The sequence below is a fragment of the Salmo salar genome, chromosome 05 (genome assembly GCF_965601325.2).
Source record: "Salmo salar chromosome 05, fSalSal1, whole genome shotgun sequence".
Classification (NCBI taxonomy): domain Eukaryota; kingdom Metazoa; phylum Chordata; class Actinopteri; order Salmoniformes; family Salmonidae; genus Salmo; species Salmo salar.
This window is the reverse complement of record NC_138295.1, coordinates 65,051,463-65,072,388: the sequence shown is the minus strand read 5'-3', so window position 1 is coordinate 65,072,388 and position 20,926 is coordinate 65,051,463. Positions and strand designations below refer to the sequence as shown.

Below are 20,926 nucleotides of genomic sequence, written 5' to 3'. Positions count from 1 at the left end.
CAACCAGTTCATGAGCTTTGATGCTCTCAGGTTTCAATAGGACTTTTGTATTTCTAATTGAGTGTTGAACTCTTGCTATGTATTATGACAGTCATTGACTTCATGTCACCTCAAATCAACCTTTCTGAGCATGGGGTTCTGAAAGAATAAAGGTCAACAACTCAGAATAAGTTGGCCAAAGTAGTTTGATGTGTTCCACATCTAGAAGTAAGCGAGGGGAAACCTGGCTAAATTACATTTGGATGTATTTATCTGGTCGTCGTGAGGCGGACTGCCATATTGCAATGAGAAAACAAGCTATAGGTTGTCAAAAGATCTGAACTGCGATAAGACCAAGACATTTTGATTAATAGTCTGATCAAGCTGGAGACTGTTCTCATTTTATCCCTGTCTTGCTCTCTCCCTTTCTCTCTACCTCTCTCACTCTCCCTCTATCCATCTGTCTCCCCCCTTTCTCACTCCTCTTTCCCCCATGACCCCCCCCCTCTCTCACTCTCTCTCTCTCTCTCTCTCTATCTCTCTCCCCCTCCCCCCTTCTCCCTCTCTAACTGGCCTGTGAGTAAACATTACCACACTGCTGGGAGCCTCTTGTCAGGAGTCTTGTGTGGGGCTGTATCATCGTCCCAGTCAGGGGAGGGGGAAACTAGGGGGGAGCAGCATATGATCATCCCAGTCAGAGGAGGGGGAAAATAAGGAGGAGCAGCATATCATCATCCCAGTCAGAGGAGGGGGAAACTAGGGGGGAGCAGCATATCATCATCCCAGTCAGAGGACGGGGAAACTAGGGGAGCAGCATATTAACATCCCAGTCAGAGGAGGGGGAAACTAGGGGGGAGCAGCATATCATCATCCCAGTCAGGGGAGGGGGAAACTAGGGGGGAGCAGCATATCATTGTCCCAGTCAGAGGAGGGGGAAAATAGGGAGGAGCAGCATATCATCATCCCAGTCAGAGGAGGGGATAACTAGGGGGGAGCAGCATATCTCATCCCAGTCAGAGGAGGGGGAAACTAGGGGGGAGCAGCATATCATTGTCCCAGTCAGAGGAGGGGATAACTAGGGGGGAGCAGCATATCATTGTCCCAGTCAGAGGAGGGGGAAACTAGGGGGGAGCAGCATATCATTGTCCCAGTCAGAGGAGGGGGAAACTAGGGAGGAGTAGCATATCATCATCCCAGTCAGGGGAGGGGGAAACTAGGGGGGAGCAGCCTATCATTGTCCCAGTCAGAGGAGGGGGAAACTAGGGGGGAGCAGCATATCATTGTCCCAGTCAGAGGAGGGGGAAACTAGGGAGGAGCAGCATATCATTGTCCCAGTCAGAGGAGGGGGAAACTAGGGAGGAGTAGCATATCATTGTCCCAGTCAGAGGAGGGGGAAACTAGGGAGGAGCAGCATATCATTGTCCCAGTCAGAGGAGGGGGAAACTAGGGAGGAGCAGCATATCATTGTCCCAGTCAGAGGAGGGGGAAACTAGGGAGGAGTAGCATCAATTGACTAATCAAAAAGAATCAGTGAGCAACAAAAACATGAAACAAAACTCCCCCCTCGCCAGCCACCATACCACCCCAAAGATTCTTCCATTCCATCAACTGTGAATCAGGGGGGTAGAAATTAGAAATGTGCGTGGCAGAGATGTGGTACAATGCAGAGTTGTTGCTGGTTTCCACCGCTTCACTCCACACTCTCCTGCTGAGTTAATACATCTGACCTCTGCTTAATTAAAATAACAGACTATCCTCCACTGAGAGAAAAGAGACAATTTGAGAATTATTCCAACTAATCGCTAATTAACATTCTGGAAAACAACAAGAAACCCATCATGAAAGATATATCTATTTTTAGTTATGCAAAGAGGGAGGGAGAGAGGGAGGAACCGTCAGAGAGTTATTCTGGCTAACCTAATAATGAACAAATATACGGTAAAACCCATGAAGGAAAGATCTGTTCTTGCTCTTGTGATGAGATGTTATCAAACACATAGGAAAGAGCTACTAATGGATTCTAAACCAACTGACAATCATAAGGAACTAATTTAGTAGTATGCGTAGGAGCTAGAAGCAGAGCTGTCTGTCGACGCCATTTTACAAACATATTACTTAAATACAGTTTAACATTCAACAGTATTTCATCATGAAAAATGATCCTCTGTAAGGTTTATAGGTAATTATTGTTGTCACCATGTTCATTATAATGTTACTATTCTTGAGAAAACAACTGAAGGTGAATTGAGAGGGAGAGAACAATGGTCTCACGGCTTTAATTGTTGTTGTTATTTTCTGCCATCTTGAATGCTGGCTGCCGCTGCCATGAGGGCTGTAATACGCCAGTGTTCATGGCGCGTTAAGAGGATATCATTATCGTGTGTTTTAGGGAGTAAGCCGCAGATTTGGTTAAATATAGTAGTTTTTTTTGTTTCCTCTTCTTTTCATTGGTGTGTTTAAGCTGGGTCAAGCTGAAACCTCCCATGACAGTTCTCTCACATCAAGCCGCCAAAGCGCCTCCTCTTGCCACAAACACAGCCAATATCGATGCTATGCTCGAAAACTGATTGAAAAGAGACTTACATGTTTCAAAGCATGCTGGGAATTGGGGGCCAGGCGACAACCCAAAGTATTAAAGCTTAGATAGTCACCAGTATGCTATAAAAAGACAACATATGCCCACTTTGTACAGACTGACTGGTAGCCTACACACAAACCACTACATGTAAACTTTAAACACCACATCCAGAAAGTATTTACAGAAAAATACACTGACGCTGTAGTCCAGAGATCATTTTTAGCTTCTGTCCTGTACTATGGCAAAATAACAACAGACAGATCTCCATATTCATGCACTAATGAAAGAAATGCTAAATAAATGAAGCTCCAAAATTGTCATAATTAAACTATTTAACTGTATCACAATTAAAAAATCAGTCTCTTAGCTGCATTGAATTATATTGTAAATGTGGAGTATGTGATGCAATGCAGTCTCTCTCTACAACAGAGCATCTAATGTTTCTAAATCCTGTATTTGCATTCCCTCTTCACCGTGTGCCTTACAGTGCTCTCCGGAAATTAAGGAAGAGAGCATTGCATCCACTTGTTATGTGGAAAGTCATGTGATGTACTTGTTGAAATGCTGTGATTCTATAGGGCTGCCTTTTTACAACAGGACAGGGAGGACAGAAGGACAGGGAGGACAGAAGGACAGAAGGACAGGGAAAAGCCAACAGAAATGACAGTAAGTGGAAATCTGTTTTTTAACACCAGAAGATGTACATATGAATAATTGTGAATAGCTAACTATTTAGTAACTAACACACCCAAATAACTATAACATAAATATATTTAAGACGGCGATTTATAATATGTTTTTTACAAGTGACCTATATTTCATGTGATATATCTAAATCTCCAGATATTCTAATTGTCATTCCAAAACACTTCTCTTTTCAGTCAGAGTATCTGCGAGGGAATCTGTGGTGCAGAGTGTATTAGTAGAGCAGTGCAGTAATATGATAGCATACTTATTCATCACATCATATCCATCTGTGCAGATCTTCAGTAATGATCAACTAAAAGGAGCAGAGTATTATCATAGTTTTTTTTTCTTCCACTAAGAGGGTGTGAAAGGATTCAAGTAAATTCCTGAAATGCCTGAAAATGTATAAACATTGGTAAACAAAATTATTACGATTTGGCAGAAGTCATTGAATTCTTAATAAAAATGACTGTGCTGTTGGAGATTTGGATATGACTGAGCACTATACCTCAATACAAACTATGTCATCAAAACACAAGAGTAAATTAAATCATTTTAATGCTGTAAGTGTGTAGTCACTGTTGGACAACTTTAACTTGTTTTTCCTTGACATATACACTGAGTGTACAATACATTAGGAACACATTTTGCCCTCAGAACAGCCTCAATTTGTCTGGGCATGGACTCTACAAGGTGTTGAAAGCGTTCCACAGGGATGCTGACCCATGTTGACTCCAATGCTTCCCACAGTTACGTCAAGTTGTCTGGATGTCCCTTGGGTGGTGGAACATTCTTGATACACACGAGAAAATGTTGAGCGTGAAAAACGCAGCAGCGTTGCAGTTCTTGACACACTCAAACCGGTGCGCTTGGCACCGACTACCATACCCCGTTCGAAGGCACTTAAATATTTTGTCTTCGATTGTCTCAAGGCTTAAAAATCCTTCTTTAACTTGTCTTCTATACTAATTGAAGTGGATTTAACAAGTGACATCAATAAGGGATAGGAGCTTTCACCTGGTCAGTCTATGTCATGGAAAGAGCACGTGTTCCTAATGTCTTGTACACTCGGTGTATATAGAATCAATATGTTGGGAATTCAAATTTGTGGAAATTTTATTCTGAAGTATTTAATACTGCATGGACTAAATCAAATAGAGTGCTCTGCTCAGCACTACCAATCCTTTGTGAATATTTTCCTGGAGAGAACACAAACCCTGTGACATTTAGAGGAAACATGAGCTCATGTTTCATACCTCACGGAGAAAGCAGATGAAATATTATGTCAACTTAAAGGCACTGGGAAATGTCCTCTTTGATTTCCACATGATAAAAATGTAAATATCACAATTTCTTTTTAAAACAGGGTGTTATTGCTCTTGACACTGTCTGGTTGAGAAGTCCATCGACCTTTACATAATCCTTCCTTTGGTTGCCCATCAATGTAAAGACAAGTAGACATGCATCTGTAACTGCAGGTGTCATAAAGGTCTCCATATATCTTACATCAGCCTATATATATGTAAACTAACTCAATAAGGACACTAGGACTGCAAATTGTGTGGATATTCAAGTTGTGACAGGGGACAAACCAGTTGAAATGTTACTCAATGGTGTCATCTAGTGGTTGGAAAAATACCCTGTCAGACAGACGAAGATCCAAACCCTCTTGTAACATAGAAGTTTGAACAACAATAATCGGTTATATTTGCTGCATTCATTTGATTGCTTTGTCTACGGATTCATCTGCCTTGCAATTATAAGTGTAGCATTAAAACACTAATTAATTAACTCAATTGTGGGTAGATTGATTAATTCTAAATAAACATGAGATTGCTGCAGCAAACGAGCTCTGCAGCAGCGTGGAGACATCTGGGACTGAGAGGAGAAGACATTTTGATTATCTTCAGACACGTGTAGTTGCAAATCTTTTAATTAACATGAGTAGATAGTGAGGTTGTTGAACATCTACAGTAGCTGTCTGTTTTGTGTTCTCATATTTGGTCACTTTATCAATGAGAAATGAGGCAGCGGATTTAAAATGCAGTGGTACTAGTGAAGGGGATCGATCTATACTGGGGCATATCCAGCATCACCTTTCAAGATGTTTTTATTTTTTTTGAATGGGGCAGGTATAAAATTCAGCTACCAAATAAAATATAATGAATTTAAGATCAAACAAAGCAGATGGTCACATAAATCATCTTTTCACATGTTGGAATGTTGCCCTTATTACAGAACAATGAATCACATGATGTTTTGGAATAGTTTGGCCATTCTGCTCTTGTTCAAGTAAGACTATTGAGAAATGTGTTGAAATTTAATTGGTTTGAAAATACAACAATTATTTTAAAAAATCGGGTGGTTAATAAGGTTATATTCAAGCTAAAGAAAACATATGGAGCTATAATATCATGCTTTATTCCTTGACGTCTACCTACAGTACAGTGCAGTATCACATGCATCATTTCTCATGCCACAGAGTAGGCTAACTAAACATGGTTCAGAACAGGGGTTCAGTGGAGGGGGTTGAACACTGTATCAATACAATCCAAGCCCTGGAATAGAGAGAGCAGTCAGTCAAAAAGCTCTCCTTTCTGAGGCTCTGTCAGCATCTGCACATACAGAAAAGCCTCATCAGAGAGATACTGCTAAAGTGCATGTAATACTTTAGAGATTTAATGCAGGTTTTAATTGGATAGAGGCCCATTATTTTTCAATACAGAAGGGGCAGTGAGGCACATAAAGCTCTTGAATATTTTTGCAAATCGTGTTCAACAGCATAATGATTAACCATGGCACTAAATTTGCCTCACAAAATGAAAAGCAAACTTCATGCAAGGCGTAATTTAATTGTTTCCCTTCACATTTTCTGCCTCTCCATTGTTGGAAGCTTAACATTTTTAGAGTCTGCTTAACAGCTGCCTGCCTTGTGATGCTTGAGCTGCAACAATGTGATTGACAAATGTTTTGAAGTACTGTTGTCGCAGTGTTTTCACCTCCATACAGTCCCAGGGAATATTACATCATTTCCTGCTCAATTTGATGCCTTATGGAATTTTTGTCCACTTAGTTCTATTGATTACAGATCATCTAGAGATAATTGATAGACCATTTATGTATGGAGGACTGATCATTTGAAATCTCTATTTCAGTATCTGAGATTGTGTGTGTCCAAGGGTTTGAGTGAAATAAGGAATAACTTTTTAAAATCCAGTTTTTTTTATTATTATATATCAAAGAAATTAAATATTATTTCAATCTAACCAACACAATATAGAGATATTTATTTACTCTAGTCTAGGTATTATGTTTACTCAGGTTAAGATAATTCAAAATAAATAGGACCATCATGTAATTAAAATGTGGAATCATTTGAAACATCCCTCGGTTTGTTTACGGTAGTTCATGTTTCCAGGATTATGAAAGAATGAATCAAATTTATATGAGTATGTTCAATGTCTTTTCAATCTGAAGAGAACACTGCCATCTGGGCAACAATTAGTGGAAATGCAATCTACAGTACCAGTCTGGGTCTATGGATGTCTGTGTTTCCTTAACACTTCTGAAACATTATGGGACAAAGAACATATAACAAAATATGAATCAGATTGAGCATGCACATATGGGGGTCCTCTTAGCTTTCCCTTTAATGTGCATTCTTTCAAAATACTTTTTTGTAGACATCTGGAAGCATAAAAAAGATGCTAAAGAAGTATAAAAGCTAATGCAGTACCAGGAAGAAGCAGGAGCTACCTTTATTAGAGCACACAGAGGTAATGAAGGGGATCAATAGGATTTGGAAATAGTTTAAAGTATTTTCTTTTTTGCCAGAACATTTTAAATTGAAATGGGAAAAGTTTAACTATTATACCAGTAAATAATAAGTATCACAGAGATTGGAAATATTAGGACATTCTGAGCTAAAACCAAAAACAATCAAATCACTTTGAAGGACAATGGCCATTTTGGCACTTTTTAATTCATATCACCCTATGTTCGGTTTAGCATTCCCAGGATATATATCTTTTTTTTTTACAGTTACACCTGACCTGTGTAGTACAGGGAACAACAACAAGGCTCAGCGGCAGCTTTCTAAATCCACCCTGAATCGGAACTTTCTTCATGCTGCATCGAGCGTTTCTGTTAGTTACAAGATGCCACTGCTGCCTCATTGGTTTGTCTCCTACTGATTAGGGCTCTCATCTTATGTAAATCCTCTTAAGTCACATGCTATTGTTTATTGCAGTACTGTGAAGGTTAGGTGTTTCCTAAGCCCTGTGCGCTGCCTTATCTCCCTACCACATGCATCTTTGTCTCTCCAATGTCTCTGTTTTTTTATTCTATTTTTAATACACTAATGGATGAAAAAAGTTGTGGGAACTGAACTGATGTGATGTTCTTGTTGACAACCAATCCACTGCACTGAAATGCTAATCTCTCCCAGTGGCTAACAACAAAAACAGTTCAGGAGACAAAGAGATGTGATGTGTTGAGTGCTCCAGGAATTTCACAATGTTATCTGAAAGTCTGTGGTTTTAGTTTACCTACTGAATGCATCCTCAGAAATACACTTTGGTCAGCTTCTAGCGGCCAGAGAATGGGGCATAGAGAAAACGTAACATTTTTAAAGCTGTCATTCTAAATATTTTGCCACGGGGTGGAGAGACATTTTTGCCATTTTAAAGCAATTTTTTTTTTTATTTTACACATTTTGCCATGACTTATGTTAATATGATATCTGAGTGAGAGTAACTATCAAAAATCAATGTGGTCCCTCTGGAGATCAGGGTCCCTTCATGCCTGGTCGGTAATTCAGCCATGATTACTGCAAGTTTAGATAGCTGCTGGGTAGACTAATTTAACAATCTAAAAATGTTTAGCTGACGTGCTAATTGAGTGACAGTAAGTGACTAACGTGAGAGGAAAACTGCTGATGCACAACCAAATTTCCACCTTGTGTATTCTACTATTCTAACTCTCAACAGTAAGTTGACACCCCGGCTGAGTTCCTAGCAGCCGGCCGGGGGCCCTAGGTGACCGCCTATGCCGCTTAATCCCAGGGCAGGCTTTGGCTGTAACCTCAGACTAATCTCATGTTCTGGGAATGTTGGAAAGCAAGAAATCAGCAATCCATCAATTTGCCCAAATGTTGGGAAGGGCCCATCGCCCACCATAAAATTGGTGGTCCCTGGAGCTTCTTGGAAACACACACACTTTAGGCCTACTGCAAGTTCATTTCTTTGTCAATTTCTAACAGACAATTTTAATTTGCACATGCTTGCCATCTGTGATCGGGATACATTTTTATGGAAGTAATGGTCAAGTCTGGTCAAGTTTGCTAAATAGTGTGAAATCTAGGCTTCTTCCCGGGAATGTCTTTTTTTCTCTTTCTCTTTTTGTGAGAGGTGTGTATACTTGTGAAATATTTGTTTGTTGTGTGTCCCATATCTAACTGACATTATAGGCCTATGCCCAGTGTAACCCATATCTAACTGACATTATAGACCTATGCCCAGTGTAACCCATATCTAACTGACATTATAGGCCTATGCCCAGTGTAACCCATATCTAACTGACATTATAGACCTATGCCCAGTGTAACCCATATCTAACTGACATTATAGACCTATGCCCAGTGTAACCCATATCTAACTGACATTATAGACCTATGCCCAGTGTAACCCATATCTAACTGACATTATAGACCTATGCCCAGTGTAACCCATATCTAACTGACATTATAGACCTATGCCCAGTATAACCCATATCTAACTGACATTATAGACCTATGCCCAGTGTAACCCATATCTAACTGACATTATTGGCCTATGCCCAGTATAACCCATATCTAACTGACATTATAGGCCTATGCCCAGTGTAACCCATATCTAACTGACATTATAGGTCTATGCCCAGTGTAACCCATATCTAACTGACATTATAGGCCTATGCCCAGTGTAACCCATATCTAACTGACATTATAGGCCTATGCCCAGTGTAACCCATATCTAACTGACATTATAGACCTATGCCCAGTGTAACCCATATCTAACTGACATTATAGGTCTATGCCCAGTGTAACCCATATCTAACTGACATTATAGGTCTATGCCCAGTGTAACCCATATCTAACTGACATTATTGGCCTATGCACAGTGTAACCCATATCTAACTGACATTATTGGCCTATGCCCAGTGTAACCCATATCTAACTGACATTATTGGCCTATGCCCAGTGTAACCCATATCTAACTGACATTATAGGCCTATGCCCAGTGTAACCCATATCTAACTGACATTATTGGCCTATGCCCAGTGTAACCCATATCTAACTGACATTATAGGCCTATGCCCAGTGTAACCCATATCTAACTGACATTATAGACCTATGCCCAGTGTAACCCATATCTAACTGACATTATAGGCCTATGCCCAGTGTAACCCATATCTAACTGACATTATAGACCTATGCCCAGTGTAACCCATATCTAACTGACATTATTGGCCTATGCCCAGTGTAACCCATATCTAACTGACATTATTGGCCTATGCCCAGTGTAACCCATATCTAACTGACATTATTGGCCTATGCCCAGTGTAACCCATATCTAACTGACATTATTGGCCTATGCCCAGTGTAACCCATATCTAACTGACATTATAGGCCTATGCCCAGTGTAACCCATATCTAACTGACATTATAGACCTATGCCCAGTGTAACCCATATCTAACTGACATTATAGACCTATGCCCAGTGTAACCCATATCTAACTGACATTATAGGCCTATGCCCAGTGTAACCCATATCTAACTGACATTATAGACCTATGCCCAGTGTAACCCATATCTAACTGACATTATAGGCCTATGCCCAGTGTAACCCATATCTAACTGACATTATAGGCCTATGCCCAGTGTAACCAATATCTAACTGACATTATAGGCCTATGCCCAGTATAACCCATATCTAACTGACATTATAGACCTATGCCCAGTGTAACCCATATCTAACTGACATTATAGGTCTATGCCCAGTGTAACCCATATCTAACTGACATTATAGGCCTATGCCCAGTGTAACCCATATCTAACTGACATTATAGGTCTATGCCCAGTGTAACCCATATCTAACTGACATTATAGACCTATGCCCAGTGTAACCCATATCTAACTGATATTATAGACCTATGCCCAGTGTAACCCATATCTAACTGACATTATAGACCTATGCCCAGTGTAACCCATATCCAACTGACATTATAGGTCTATGCCCAGTGTAACCCATATCTAACTGACATTATAGACCTATGCCCAGTGTAACCCATATCTAACTGACATTATAGACCTATGCCCAGTGTAACCCATATCTAACTGACATTATAGGTCTATGCCCAGTGTAACCCATATCTAACTGACATTATAGGCCTATGCCCAGTATAACCCATATCTAACTGACATTATAGACCTATGCCCAGTGTAACCCATATCTAACTGACATTATAGGCCTATGCCCAGTGTAACCCATATCTAACTGACATTATAGGTCTATGCCCAGTGTAACCCATATCTAACTGACATTATAGGTCTATGCCCAGTGTAACCCATATCTAACTGACATTATAGGTCTATGCCCAGTGTAACCCATATCTAACTGACATTATAGACCTATGCCCAGTGTAACCCATATCTAACTGACATTATAGACCTATGCCCAGTGTAACCCATATCTAACTGACATTATAGACCTATGCCCAGTGTAACCCATATCTAACTGACATTATAGACCTATGCCCAGTGTAACCCATATCTAACTGACATTATAGACCTATGCCCAGTGTAACCCATATCTAACTGACATTATAGACCTATGCCCAGCGCTTCTAAAAGACAAATGTTAAACCAAAGCAGGATTCTTATAAAAGGAGGGAAAATTGTGAACGAGGATTGCTCCATTATCAGCGATGTCTAATAATGTAGCAAAGAAGGAAGAAGGACAAATGAAAGAAGTCGGATTAAACCTCCAAATCCCGGCCGTTATAGATGCCACCGATAAACTGGTGATACCGGGTGGTATCCATACCCACATGGAGTTGGCATTTATGGGCACCAAAGCAGTAGATGATTTCCATATTGGAACTAAGGTGAGAATACTTTTGTGTTGCGCTGTGTGTAGGCTATCTCTGGGTTAATTGAGTTTGCCTGATTTCACTGCATCAGGAATATTCACAAGTAAAATCTGACAAAAGTAATTACAGCGCATTTAGAAAGTATCCATACCCCTTGACTTATTCTACATTTTGTTGCCTGAATTCAAAATTGATTAAATGGATTTCTTTCTCTCCCATCTATACACAATAACTCATAATGACAAAGTAAAAAGATGTTCACAAATAAATGTGCATAAGTATGCACACCCCTGAGTCAATACTTTGTGGAAGAACCTTTGGCAGTGCTTACAGATGTGAGTCTTTCTGGGTAAGTCTCAAAGAGCTTTCCACACATGGATTGTGCAACATTTGCACATTAGTCTTTTCAAAATTCTTCAAGCTCTGTCAAATTGTTGTTAATCATTGCTAGACAACCATTTTTAGGTATTGTTATAGATTTTCAAGTAGATTTAAGTCAAAACTGCAACTCGGCCACTCAGGAATGTTCACTGTCTTCTTGGTAAGCAACTCCAGTGTAGATTTGGCCTTGTGTTTTAGGTTATTGTCCTGCTGAAAGGTGAATTCATCTCCCAGTGTCTGGTGGAAATCAGACTGAACCAGATTTTCCTCTAGGATTTTGCCTGTGCTTAGCTCCATTCAGTTTGTTCTTTATCCTGAAATCCTCCCCAGTTCTTAATGATTACAAGCATACTAATAACATGATGCAGCCATCACTATGCTTAAAAATATGGAGAGTGGTACTCAGTAATGTGTTGTATTGGATTTGCTCCAAACATAACACTGTGTTCAGGACAAAAAAAAGTGAATTGCTTTGCCACAAGTTTAGCAGTATTACTTTAGTGCCTTGTTTCAAACAGGATGCATGTTTTTGGAATAATTGTATCCTTTATAAGCTTCCTTATTTTCACTCTGTCAATTAGGTTAGTATTGTGGAGTAACTACAATGTTGTTGATCCATCCTCAGTTTTCTCCTATCATAGCCTTTAAACTCTAACTCATAGTGAAATCCCTGAGCAGTTTCCTTCCTCTCCGGAGACTGAGTTAGGAAGGACGCTTGAATCTTTGTAGTGACTGGGTGTATTGATACACCATCCAAAGTGTAATTAATAACTTTACCATGCTCAAAGGGATATTCAATGTCTGCATTTTTCTTACACATCTACCAATGCAAGGCATTGGAAAACCACCCAATTCTTTGTGGTTGAATCTGTGTTTGAAATTCACTGCTCGACTGAGGGACCTTACAGATAATGAATTGTGTGGGGTACAGAGATGAGGTAGTCATTAAAAAATCATGTTAAACACTATTATTGCACACAGAGTGAGTCCATGTACATTTTTAAGCACATTTTTACTCCTGAACTTATTTAGGCTTGGCATAACAAGACATTTCAGCTATTCATTTTTAATTAATATGTAAACATTTAGAAAAATATATTTCCACTTTTACATTATGGGGTTTTGTGTGTAGGCCAGTGACAAAAAAATCGAATTGTAATCCATTTTAAATTCAGGCTGTAACACAACAAACTGTGGGTATGAATACTTTCTGAAGGTATTGTATGTCTTTTCTGTACTACAGGTGGGCTACATAAAAACCCATTTAATAAAGTTTAAAACATACTGTACCTTTACATAATTAAAAACATGTAATCAGTAGGTTATTAAACAAAAAAAGCATTATAAGGTGCTGCAGATATGCAAATAAACTTGTTTGAATCTTGTGATATTAATCTGGAATTAAGGAATGACCCCATTTTTCAGTGCTGAGAGTACAGTAGAAGTGTAGCCTACCACTTCCCTGTACAGTGCACTCCTCTATAATATTTAATTCAGAGATGTGTTCAGCCACCCCCATCATCAACATCATCCTTACACTGCAGTGTTATACTGAGAAAGTATGTAACCAATTTAAGTCCAGGCTAAAATTACATTTTTGCATTTTAGTATTTATTACTACCGTCATCAACTTTTAAATGAATTTTAACCACTTTAAAATGGACAAACATCAATAATTTCAAAGCTCACTACATCATTTTAAAGCCCATTTCATAGAGAGTGTTACAAACTGGACTATATTTAGTAACTTACACTACATGACCAAAAGGATGTGGACTCCTGCTCGTCGAACATCTCATTCCAAAATCATGAGCATTAATATGGAGTTGGTCCCTCCTTTGCTGCTATAAAAGCCTCCACTCTTCTGGGAAGGCTTTCCACTTGATGTTGGAATATTGCTGCGGGGACTTCCTTCCATTCAGCCACAAGAACATTAGTGAGGTCGGGCACTGATGTTGGGCGATTAGGCCTGGCTTGCAGTCGGTGTTCCAATTCATCCCAAAGGTGTTCGATGAGGTTAAGGTCAGGGCTCTGTGCAGGCCAGTCAAGTTCTTCCACACCGATCTAAAAAAAAACATTTCTGTATGGACCTCGCTTTATGCACGGGGACATTGTCATGCTGAAACAGGAAAGGGCCTTCCCAAACTGTTGCCACAAAGTTCGTAGCACAGAATCGTTAAAACTTGTTTTTCAACCACTCCACTAATTTCTTGATAACAAACTATAGTTTTGGCAAGTCGGTTAGGACATCTACTTTGTGCATGACACAAGTAATTTTTCCAATAAATGCTTACAGACAGATTATTTCACTTATAATTCACTGTATCATAATTCCAGTGGGTCAGAGGTTTACATAGACTAAGTTGACTGTGCCTTTAAACAGCTTGGAAAATTCCAGAAGCTTCTGATCATTTTAATTGACATCATTTGAGTCAACTGGAAGTGTACCTGTGGATGTATTTCAAGGCCTATCTTCAAATTCAGTGCCTCTTTGCTTGACATCATGGGAAAATCTAAAGAAATCAGACAAGACCTCAGAAAAAAATTGTAGACATCCACAAGTCTAGTTCATCCTTGGGAGCAATTTCCAAACGCCTGAATGTACCACGTTCATCTGTACAAACAATAGTACGCAAGTATAAACACCATGGGACCACGCTGCCGTCATACAGCTCAGGAAGGAGACGCGTTCTGTCTCCTAGAGATTAACGTACTTTGGTGCGAAAGTGCAAATCAATCCCAGAACAACAGCAAAGGACCTTGTGAAGATGCTGGAGGAAATAGGTACAAAAGTATCTATATCCACAGTAAAACGAGTCCTATATCAACATAAACTGAAAGGCCACTCAGCAAGGAAGAAGCAACTGCTCCAAAACCGCCATAAAAAAGACAGACTACGGTTTGGAACTGTGCATGGGGACAAAGATCGTACTTTTTGGAGAAATGTCCTCTGGTCTGATGAAACAAAAATAGAACTGTTTGGCCATAATGAATGTCGTTATGTTTGGAGAAAAAAGGGGGAGGCTTGCAAGCCAAAGAACAAAATCCCAACCGTGAAGCACGTGGGTGGCAGCATCATGTTGTGGGGTGTTTTGCTGCAGGAGGGACTGGTGCACTTCACAAAATAGATGGCATCATGAGGCAGGAAAATTCTGTGGATATATTGAAGCAACATCTCAAGACATCAGTCAGGAAGTTAAAGCTTGGTTGCAAATGGGTCTTCCAAATGGACAATGACCCCAAGCATACTTCCAAACTTGTGGCAAAATGGCTTAAGGACAACAGAGTCATTGGAGTGGCCATCACAAAGCCCTGATCTCAATCCTATAGAAAGTTTGTGGGCAGAACTGAAAAAGCATGTGCGAGCAAGGAGGCATACAAACCTGACTCAGTTACACCAGCTCTGTCAGGAGGAATGGGCCAAAATTCACCCAACTTATTGTGGGAAGCGAGTGGAAGGCTACCTGAAAGAAACGTATGACCCAAGTTAAACAATTTAAAGGCAATGCTACTAAATACTAATTGAGTGTATGTAAACTTCTGACCCACTGGGAATGTGATGAAAGAAATAATAGCTGAAATAAATCATTCTCTCTACTATTATTCTGACATTTCACATTCTTAAAATGAAGTGGTGATCCTAACTGACCTAAGAAAGGGATGTTTTACTAGGATTAAATGTCAGGAATTGTGAAAAACTGAGTTTAAATGTATTTGGCTAAGGTGTATGTAAACTTCCGACTATATATATATATATATATATATATATAGTACCAGTCAAAAGTTTGGACACACCTACTCATTCAAGGGTTTTTCTTTATTTTTTATTATTTTTACTACATTGTAGAATAATAATGAAGACATCAAAACTGTGAAATAACACATATGGAATCATGTAGTAACCAAAAGTGTTAAACAAATCAAAATATATTTGACATGAGATTCTTCAAAGTAGCCACCCTTTGCCTTGATGACAGCTTTACACACACTTGGCATTCTCTCAACCAGCTTCATGAGGTAGTCACCTGAAATGCATTTCAATTAACAGGTGTGCCTTGTTATGCAGTAGATGGTATAGAACAGTATACACAGTGAAGGAAAAAAGTATTTGATCCCTTGCTGATTTTGTATGTTTGCCCCCTGACAAAGAAATGGTCAGTCTATAATTTTAATGGTAGGTTTATTTGAACAGTGAGAGACAGAATAACAACAACAAAAAATCCAGAAAAACGCATGTCAAAAATGTTATAAAATGATTTGCATTTTATTGAAGGAAATAAGTATTTAGCTGGTCATGAGTGCACCTCAGCCACGCTCAAGGTACTAAACGATATCATAACCGCCATCGATAAAAGACAGTACTGTGCAGCTGTATTCATCGACCTGGCCAAGGCTTCGACTCTGTCAATCACCGTATTCTTATCGGCAGACTCAATAGCCTTGGTTTCTCAAATGACTGCCTCGCCTGGTTCACCAACTACTTCGCAGACAGAGTTCAGTGTGTCAAATCGGAGGGCCTGTTGTCCGGACCTCTGGCAGTCTCTATGGGGGTACCACAGGGTTCAATTCTCGGGCCGACTCTTTTATCTGTATATATCAACGATGTCGCTCTTGCGGCGGGTGATTCCCTGATCCACCTCTACGCAGACGACACCATTCTGTATACATCTGGCCCTTCTTTGGACACTGTGTTAACTAACCTCCAAACGAGCTTCAATGCCATACAATACTCCTTCCGTGGCCTCCAACTGCTCTTAAACACTAGCAAAACCAAATGCATGCTTTTCAACCGTTCGCTGCCAGCACCCGCCCGCCCGACTAGCATCACTACTCTGGACGGTTCTGACCTAGAATACGTGGACAACTACAAATACCTAGGTGTCTGGCTAGACTGTAAACTCTCCTTCCAGACTCATATCAAACATCTCCAATACAAAATCAAATCTAGAATCTGCTTTCTATTTCGCAACAAAGCCTCCTTCACTCACGCCGCCAAACTTACCCTAGTAAAACTGACTATCCTACCAATCCCCGACTTCGGCAATGTCATCTACAAAATAGCTTCCAATACTCTACTCAGCAAATTGGATGTAGTCTATCACAGTGCCATCTGTTTTTTTACCAAAGCGCCTTATACCAACCTCCACTGAGACCTATATGCTCTAGTCGGCTGGCCCTCGCTACATATTCGGCGCCAGACCCACTGGCTCCAGGTCGTCTATAAGTCTATGCTCGGTAAAGCTCCGCCTTATCTCAGCTCACTGGTCACGATAACAACACCCACCCGTAGCACGCGCTCCAGCAGGTATATCTCACTGGTCATCCCAAAGCCAACACCTGCTTTGGCCACCTTTCCTTCCAGTTCCCTGCTGCCAGTGACTGGAACGAATTGCAAAAATCGCTGAAGCTGGAGACTTACATTTCCCTCACTAACTTTAAACATCAGCTATCTGAGCAGCTAACCGATCGCTGCAACTGTACATAGTCCATCTGTAAATAGCCCACCCAATCTACCTACCTCATCCCCATATTGTTTTTATTTACGTTGCTGCTCTTTTGCACACCAGTATCACTACTTACACACCATCATCTGCTCATCATCATCTGCTCATCTATCACTCTGCTCATCTAATCTGCTAAATTGTAATTACTTTGCTACTATGGCCTATTTATTGCCTTACCTTCTCATGCCATTTATAATGAAATAATTAAGGGCCTTAAATCAATGTGCCATAGTTAACATGCATTAGCCTTTTCCTTCTCAAAAGCAACTGTTTAGAGTATTCAGAGTTTGTTGATTGTGCTCTTCACAAGTCCTTGGTGTCAGCTCTAGCTATGGAAATACAACTTCCCCCAAAATAACACTACGTCTTACACCCCAAAAAGATTGGGACCCAGGCCAGATGGGGAAATGCCATATGTCATTCTCAAATTATCTCAAAGTAACTTTAAACCAAGTCATTGAACTCCCTTTCAGAGATGATTTGGGCATGAAATTATGAAAAGTATGCTAACTGAGGGACATTGACTTACATTAATATTAGTGGTTGGTGCAGTGGCTATTTTTAACCAAACCAAAGCATGGATTGCATTCTCTCCTTGTCCATAATCTGTCTACACTCTAACCCCAAAACGTAATATATACTGCTCAATAAAATAAAGGGAACACTAAAATAACACATCCTAGATCTGAATGAATGAAATAATCTTATTAAATACTTTTTTCTTTACATAGTTGAATGTGCTGACAACAAAATCACACAAAAATAATCAATGGAAATCCAACTTATCAACCCATGGAGGTCTGGATTTGGAGTCACACTCAAAATTAAAGTGGAAAACCACACTACAGGCTGATCCAACTTTGATGTAATGTCCTTAAAACAAGTCAAAATGAGGCTCAGTAGTGTGTGTGGCCTCCACGTGCCTGTATGACCTCCCTACAACGCCTGGGCATGCTCCTGATGAGGTGGTTGGATGGTCTCCTGAGGGATCTCCTCCCAGACCTGGACTAAAGCATCTGCCAACTCCTGGACAGTCTGTGGTGCAATGTGGCATTGGTGGATGGAGCGAGACATGATGTCCCAGATGTGCTCAATTGGATTCAGGTCTGGGGAACGGGCGGGCCAGTCCATAGCATCAATGCCTTCCTCTTGCAGGAACTGCTGACACACTCCAGCCACATAAGGTCTAGCATTGTCTTGCATTAGGAGGAACCCAGGGCCAACCGCACCAGCATATGGTCTCACAAGGGGTCTGAGGATCTCATCTCGGTACCTAATGGCAGTCAGGCTACCTCTGGCGAGCACATGGAGGGCTGTGCGGCCCCCCAAAGAAATGCCACCCCACACCATGACTGACCCACCGCCAAACCGGTCATGCTGGAGGATGTTGCAGGCAGCAGAACGTTCTCCACGGCGTCTCCAGACTGAACCTGCTTTCATCTGTGAAGAGCACAGGGCGCCAGTGGCGAATTTGCCAATCTTGGTGTTCTCTGGCAAATGACAAACGTCCTGCACAGTGTTGGGCTGTAAGCACAACCCCCACCTGTGGACGTCGGGTCCTCATACCACCCTCATGGAGTCTGTTTCTGACCGTTTGAGCAGACACATGCACATTTGTGGCTTGCTGGAGGTCATTTTGCAGGGCTCTGGCAGTGCTCCTCCTGCTCCTCCTTGCACAAAGGCGGAGGTAGCGGTCCTGCTGCTGGGTTGTTGCCCTCCTACGGCCTCCTCCACGTCGCCTGATGTACTGGCCTGTCTCCTGGTAGCGCCTCCATGCTTTGGACACTACGCTGACAGACTCAGCAAACCTTCTTGCCACAGCTCGCATTGATGTGACATCCTGGATGAGCTGCACTACCTGAGCCACTTGTGTGGGTTGTCTCATGCTACCACTAGAGTGAAAGCACCGCCAGCATTCAAAAGTGACCAAAACATCAGCCAGGAAGCATAAGAACTGAGAACTGGTCTGTGGTCACCACCTGCCGAACCACTCCTTTATTGGGGGTGTCTTGTTAATTGCCTATAATTTCCACCTGTTGTCTATTCCATTTGCACAACAGCATGTGAAATGTATTGTCAATCAGTGTTGCTTCCTAAGTGGACAGTTTGATTTCACAGAAGTGTGATTGACTTGCAGTTACATTGTGTTGTTTAAGTGTTCCCTTTATTTTTTTGAGCAGTGTATAATAAACTCTAACCCTGCTCTCTGTAGCCAGACTGTCCTTACAGAAGGAACCATACCACCATGATCCTGGAATAAACCCTAACCCCCTTATCATCAATACCCCTATCTAAACCCGAACCCTTGTGCTGCTCTACACCCTAACCCTGTCCTGTCTTTGTACAGGCTGCCCTGGCAGGACCATGGTCTGGGATTAAACAAACTTAAACCCTGTTCCATGTATCTCTGTCTATGGAACCTAAACCCTGTTCCGTGTACCTTTATCCATGGAACCTAAACCCTGTTCCGTGTATCTCTATCCATGGAACCTAAACCCTGTTCCGTGTATCTCTATCCATTGGACCTAAACCCTGTTCCGTGTATCTCTGTCTATGGAACCTAAACCCTGTTCTGTCCATGTACAGTATCTTTATCCATGGAACCTAAACCCTGTTCCGTGTATCTCTATCCATGGAAATTAAACCCTGTTCCGTGTATCTCATCCATGCAACCTAAACCCTGTTCCGTGTATCTCTGTCTATGGAACCAAACCCTGTTCCGTCCGTGTACAGTATCTTTATCCATGGAACCTAAACCCTGTTCCGTGTATCTCTATCCATTGAACTTAAACCCTGTTCCGTGTATCTCTATCCATAGAACCTAAACCCTGTTCCGTGTATCTTTATCCATGGAACCTAAACCCTGTTCCGTGTATCTCCATCCATGGAACCTAAACCCTGTTCCGTGTATCTTTATCCATGGAACCTAAACCCTGTTCTGTGTATCCTTATCCATTGACCCTGTTCTGTGTATCTTTATCCATGGAACCTAAACCCTCTTCTGTGTATCTTTATCCATGGAACCTGAACCCGGTTCTGTGTATCTTTATCCAGGCTGCCCTGGAAAGTGGCAGGAGGCACTATCATGATCCTGGGCTACACTCTAAACATTACCCCCTCATATCCACCCCTCTCTAAACCCTAACCTATCTACAGTATACCCTAACCCTGCTCTCTGTACCCAGGCTGCCCTGGCAGGACGGACCACCCTCCTTGATATACCCCATACCACCCCCTAAACCCTAACCCCCTCTCTAAACCCTAACCCTTCTCTCTGTACCCAGGCTGCCCTGCAGGATGCACCACCCCCCTAAACCCTAACCCCCTCTCTAAACCCTAACCCTGCTCTCTGTACCCAGGCTGCCCTGGCAGGATGGACCACCATGATCCTAGACTTTGTGATCCCCCAGAGAGGCACGTCCCTGCTGGAGGCCTATGATAGGTGGAGGGACACAGCTGATGCCAAGGTCTGCTGCGACTACTCCCTCCATGTGGCCGTCACATGGCGAAGTGACAAGATAGATTATAGATGAAACGGGGCACTATTGTTTATCCTGAAAAAAAGTGCCCATCAGACTCATGCTCATGTGTGACGAGGTGGCCTTCCCTGCACCCTGTATTTCTTTACCAAGCGAGAGAGCGGGGTTCAGATCCCATGGGTTACATT

General features: G+C 41.3%; 1 pseudogene; it reads left to right on the top strand.

Annotated features, from left to right (window-relative positions):
- Positions 1-20,926, top strand: part of LOC106605383 (dihydropyrimidinase-like) — a 51,643-nt pseudogene that overhangs the window by 19,799 nt on the left and 10,918 nt on the right.